We start from the raw sequence: 6,169 nt of genomic DNA, 5'->3' as shown, positions 1-6,169 counted from the left end.
ATCCCACTCCAAAGATAACCTCTTTTAATATTTTTGTATGTATTCTTCTCATTTATTTTTCTTGCACCATTTTATTTCTCCAAGTAGAACTTGTACGGCACATAGCTGTCAGGCAACCTATGTTTGCCTTCCTTATTATTTTTTCTTTTAACTAAAAATATGTCAAGAACATTTTCCTACTTTATTAAATGTTTTCCTACAAAATGATTTTAATGCAGCTTAGTAAGGCACATATGAATGTGCAGCAATTAAATTACTAATTCCTAGTTCAAAATCCAACCACAAAAGTACCGAGCATTTACTACATGCCACACACTGAGCTAGTGCTGGTGATAAGTTGATGACAAAATCAGGGCTAGCCCAGCATTCGGGAGCTAACCCTTCACTGTCTCCCAGGGGACACTCAGATTGTTGCCCTTGGGGGAGGGGTGCAGGGCTATTATCAACAGTGATGTAGTGATGCAAAGAACATCCTTAAATCTACCTCTTTGTGCCGAATCTGCCTGACTTGTGATTCTGATTGGTGCTAGACAAAATATAATAAATGCCTTCTTAAATGCAAAACTGAGTTCAAAAAGAAATTAGGGTATCAGGGGCCAAAAACAGAAAGAAACATGGACACCAGTAGACTAAATAGGTGTGACCATTTCAGATACCTGGTGGAGGTGGAAAGAAGATGGGAGTCCATTTATGTACCCTGGGGCTTGGGTTTATAGCTGTACAAATATAGGAGAAGAAGTCTCATAGGCCGGATCAGGATGGGGAGCTGTGTCTGAGATCCCTGCAGAAGGTGACACCCACAAGAAGCTGCATATTTGGTAAAAGAGCAGATTGCACCCTAACAAAGAGAGAGAAGGAAGCTTGTCCATTTTAGCTTGAGCACTGAAAAAAAAGAAAAATGATTCCTGAGACATTGTAAACTCTGCAAACAACGTCCACATCGTTTAGAGTTCAGGGTTTGGGGTCCAATGTATTGTACCTCATGGCCCAGGTACTGCAAAACAAATAAATTAACATGAGAAATATTCCTGGGTTGGTAACACCCCCTGGACGCCTGGCAGAAGTAATAGTCATCCTCTTAATCCAGGCCACAAGAAAGTCCTACAGACAAAGCCTCAGTGCAGATGAGCTCACTCGTCAAAATTAGAAAGCTGTTGAGGAAGTGAGCCATAAGGAGAGGAGTCAAAAGAAACAACAAATAGAGAATTAGGCCTTCAAATACTTCACATAATGAGATTATCTGATATGTATTTAGTACTACGACGTGTCTAAAACTATGAAATACATAAGTAAAGAAATGCAAATCATAGAAGAACAGAGTGTTGTGAAAAAAGAGAGGAGCAGGAGCTCAGCAAACATCCATGGCTATGCGTGAAGATATCAGGCATTACTCACATCCCAAGAGGATGCCCCTATCAGTATCGTGTTTGACCGCAAGTAATGGAAAACCTACTGACCAACAGTGTCTAAAATGAGCAGGTTTTCTCCAAAACCTACCAGTTTAGAGGTGGGCTTCTGTTGGCATAGGCTCAACAATTCATCTGTGCCATCTAGGGCCCAGGCTGTCACCACTGCACTTGGCCTCCTTTAGCAAATCATATTTTAGTATTGTCCTTGCTACTTCAAGATTTCAGGATGACTGCTGCCTCCCCAGATACCATGTAGCTGCAAAAGTGGGAAGGGAAGAGGTGAAGGATGAAGAACCAGCTATATATGCCCCTGCTTATAACAAACTACCACCACTACCATCATCACCACCACCAGCATCATCCCCACCACCACCACTACCAACACCACCATCACCAGCACTATCATCGTTATTTCCACCACCACCACCACTACCACCACTGCTACTACCACTATCACCACCACCAGCACCAGCACCATCATTTCCACCACCACCACCATCACCATCACCACCACCACCATCACCACCACCACCACCACCACCACCATCACCATCATCACATCCACCACCAGCACCATCACCACTACCACCACAACCATCAGCAACACCATCACCATCACCACCATCACCACCACCAACACCATCACCACCACCACCACCACCATCACCACACCACCATCACCACCACCAACACCACCACCACCACCATCACCATCATCACATCCACCACCAGCACCATCACCACCACCACCATCACCACCACCAACACCATCACCATCACCACCACCACCATCATCACATCCACCACCATCACCATCACCACCACCACCATCACCACCACCAACACCACCACCACCACCATCACCATCATCACATCCACCACCACCACCATCACCACCACCACCACCATCACCATCACCACCACCACCATCACCACCACCAACACCACCACCACCACCACCACCATCATCACATCCACCATCAGCACCATCACCACTACCACCACAACCATCAGCAAGACCATCATTATCCCTATCACCATCACCATAATCATCATCTCCACTACCATTACCACACCACTACCATCATGATGATCATCACCAACAACACCACCATTACTACCACCACCACCATCACCACCACCACATCGCCACCATCACCATCATCATCATCCCCACCACCATCACCACCACCATCAAGACCATACCACCACCATCACCATCACCACCACCATCACTATCACCACCACCATCACCATCACCATCACCACCACTATCACCACCACCATCAAGACCATACCACCACCATCACCATCACCACCACCACCACTATCACCACCACCATCAAGACCATACCACCACCATCACCATCACCAACACACCACCACCACCACCACCATCACCATCACCACCACCATCACTATCACCACCACCATCACCATCACCACCACCATCAGGACCACCACAACTATCATCACTACCACCCCCACCACCATCAACATCACTATCATCATCTCCACCACCACCATCATCACCACTATCACCACCACCACCACCATCACCACCATCATTATCACCATGCTTCACTCCCTCTGACTCTTTTTTTTTTTTTTTTTTTTGAGACGGAGTCTCGCTCTGTCTCCCAGGCTGGAGTGCAGTGGCCGGATCTCAGCTCACTGCAAGCTCCGCCTCCTGGGTTTACGCCATTCTCCTGCCTCAGCCTCCCGAGTAGCTGGGACTACAGGCGCCCGCCACCTCGCCCAGCTAATTTTTTGTATTTTTTAGTAGAGACGGGGTTTCACCGGGTTAGCCAGGATGGTCTCGATCTCCTGACCTCGTGATCCGCCCGTCTCGGCCTCCCAAAGTGCTGGGATTACAGGCTTGAGCCACCGCGCCCGGCCACTCCCTCTGACTCTTATACATACCCCTCTTCTTCTCCCAAGGACACTTTTTTCTGGAAGATTCCAGTGTGGCAATAAGGGTTTGACAGGAAGTTTTTTGACTAAAGGTGAATTAAGGGGCTTGCTAAAAAAGTGTTATTAAAAGTAAAACAGCAGGCTGGGCATGGTGGCTCACGCCTGTAATCCCAGCACTTTGGGAGGTCAAGACGGGTGGATTGCCTGAACTCAGGAATTCTAGACCAGCCTGGACAACACAGTGAAACCCCGTCTCTACTAAAAATACAAAAAAATAGCCGGGTGTGGCAACGTGCGCCTGTAGTCCCAACTACTTGGGAGGCTGAGGCAGGAGAATCACTTGAATCCAGGAGGCCGAGGTTGCAGTGAGCTGAGATCGCGCCACTGCCCTCCAACCTGGGCAACAGAGCAAGACCCCATCTAAAAACACACACACACACAAAAAAAAACAAAAACAAAAATAAAACAGCAGAAAGTCATGTTTAACCAGCTCAAGAAAGCACACTCATCAATCGTGTTCAAAATCGCTAGTAAAGCACCAACAACCATGTGTGATATTTATTCAATTAGTATATCAAAGAGATCTTATGATAAAATTTCTGGTCAGAAGTCCACTGTCAGCTATTAGCTGAAGCTGTCCTTATTTGAAAGTAATACGATTTCATTTTTTTCTTTGACACATTTCTGTTGTTTTAAGATGCCTGAGCCAGCCAAGTCTGCTCCCGCCCCCAGGAAGGGCTCCAAGAAGGTGGTGACCAAGACGCAGAAGAAAGATGGCAAGAAGCGCAAGTGCAGCCGCAAGGAGAGTTACTCTGTGTATGCATACAAGGTGCTGAAGCAGGTCCACCCCAACACCAGTATCTCTTCCAAGGCCATGGGCAGCATGAATTCTTTCGTTAACGGCATAAAGATGTCGACATAAAGCGCATCGCGGGTGAGGCTTTCCGCCTGGCGCATTACACCACCAGGTGGACCATCACCTCCAGGCAGATCCAGACGGCTGGCTGTGCACCTGCTGCTGCCTGGAGAGCGGGCCAAGCACGCCGTGTCGGAGGGCACCTAGGCCGTCACCAAGTATGCCAGCTCCAAGTAAACTTTCCAAGGGGAGACAACAGCTTTTAGACATATCTTTTCCAGGAGTCTTCAGTGCTGGACACTGTTTCATCTTGCAAATAAACCAATGAAAATGAGTGATCCTAGAAGAAGATAAATGGAGGCATTTTGAACAATCGGAGAAGGACCAATGAACACCTGGTTAAGAAAAATTAGCTCGTTTTTTCCTACGTATAAAACTATTAAAATGTTCTTCATAGAAATTTCTGAAATGAGAAATAGACAAAATTAAAATAGCTCCTAGTATCTCCTATTCTTTTTGGATGTATATCATACATTCATATTCATACCTATATCTCACATCGTATATCATATATAAAATAAATTTAGGTGTCATATGATTATATACATATTTAGATAAATATACCTAGAAACATTTTATGGATGTATAATGTATGGATATATTGATAATTATGTAGTAATTCGTTATTGACTATTTCAATTGATTCCCATTTTCATTTTATGCATTATAGATCATGCAGCTCACACATCTTTGTACATAAATCTTTGCTCAAATATTATTTCCTAAGGATAGACTTCATGAAGTGGAAATACTAAATCAAAAGTGAAAAACATTTTCTAAGATTCTTAACATACACATTGCTAAATTGCTGTTCAGGGTCATGCCAGTTTATAATCCCAACATAAATATGGAAATTCCTGTCTTATAGCACTCATATTTACAATATATTTTTAAAAGCATTGTTAACCTAATAGGCCCCCAAAAAGAAAAAAAAAATTGAAATTACATTTCCTGATTTTAATGACTGTATTAGTGAGGGTCACTTTTCCCATGTTTCTTGTTAGCCATGACCCTATAAGAAATAAATTGTGCTGCAAAATGATAAACATGATATCAATCATTCCATGGGAAGGCACTATATAACGAATAATACCTTAGGTTAAGGCCAAATAAATAATATTTATCAGGTGCCTCTTCTGCAGAGGACTCTGAAGGCATACTAAACTGCATTTAGCCGCATGCATCTGAAACTACTTTTACCTACATTGTCTCTTATAAACATTGTAACTACTCTTTGAGAAAGTGTTTACTATGGACTGAATTGTCTCCCCATCCCCCCAAACTCATATATTGAAGCCATAAACCCCAGTATGACTCTATTCCTAGACAGGACTTATAAGAGGTAATTAAGGTTAAATGAGGTCATTAGGATGGGTTCCTAACTGGATAGGATAGTGGCCTTATAAGAAGAGGAAGATTCTGCACTTGGTCTTCCAAATTATATAATTTATTTAGAAAAAAAGAAGAGGAAGTGGCCGGGCACGGTGGCTCAAGCCTGTAATCCCAGCACTTTGGGAGGCCGAGACGGGCGGATCACGAGGTCAGGAGATCGAGATCATCCTAGCTAATACGGTGAAACCCTGTCTCTACTTAAAAATACAAAAAAAACTAGCCGGGCGACGAGGCGGGCGCCTGTAGTCCCAGCTACTCGGGAGGCTGAGGCAGGAGAATGGCGTAAACCCGGGAGGCGGAGCTTGCAGTGAGCTGAGATCTGGCCACTGCACTCCAGCCTGGGTGGCAGAGCAAGACTCCGTCTCAAAAAAAAAAAAAAAAAAGAAGAGGAAGAGAGAGAGCTCTGCACATATACTGAGGAAAGGCTACGTGAGCCCACAGTGAGAAGGTAGCACTCTACAAGCCAGCAAGAGAGCCCTCACCAGAACCCAGCCGTGCTATAGCCTGCTCTGAGACTTCCAGCCTCCAAAACTGTGAG

At 44.8% G+C, this 6,169-nt stretch overlaps 1 pseudogene; it reads left to right on the top strand.

Annotated features, from left to right (window-relative positions):
• Positions 1 to 3,751: 3,751 nt before the first annotated feature.
• LOC117095181 lies at positions 3,752 to 4,416 on the top strand (annotated as a pseudogene).
• Positions 4,417 to 6,169: the final 1,753 nt, after the last annotated feature.

Source organism: Trachypithecus francoisi, unplaced genomic scaffold (assembly GCF_009764315.1).
Source record: "Trachypithecus francoisi isolate TF-2019V2 unplaced genomic scaffold, Tfra_2.0 Lachesis_group13, whole genome shotgun sequence".
In the NCBI taxonomy this organism is placed as follows: domain Eukaryota; kingdom Metazoa; phylum Chordata; class Mammalia; order Primates; family Cercopithecidae; genus Trachypithecus; species Trachypithecus francoisi.
The sequence above is the reverse complement of the archived record's forward strand: the minus strand, read 5'-3'. Positions and strand labels throughout refer to the sequence as shown.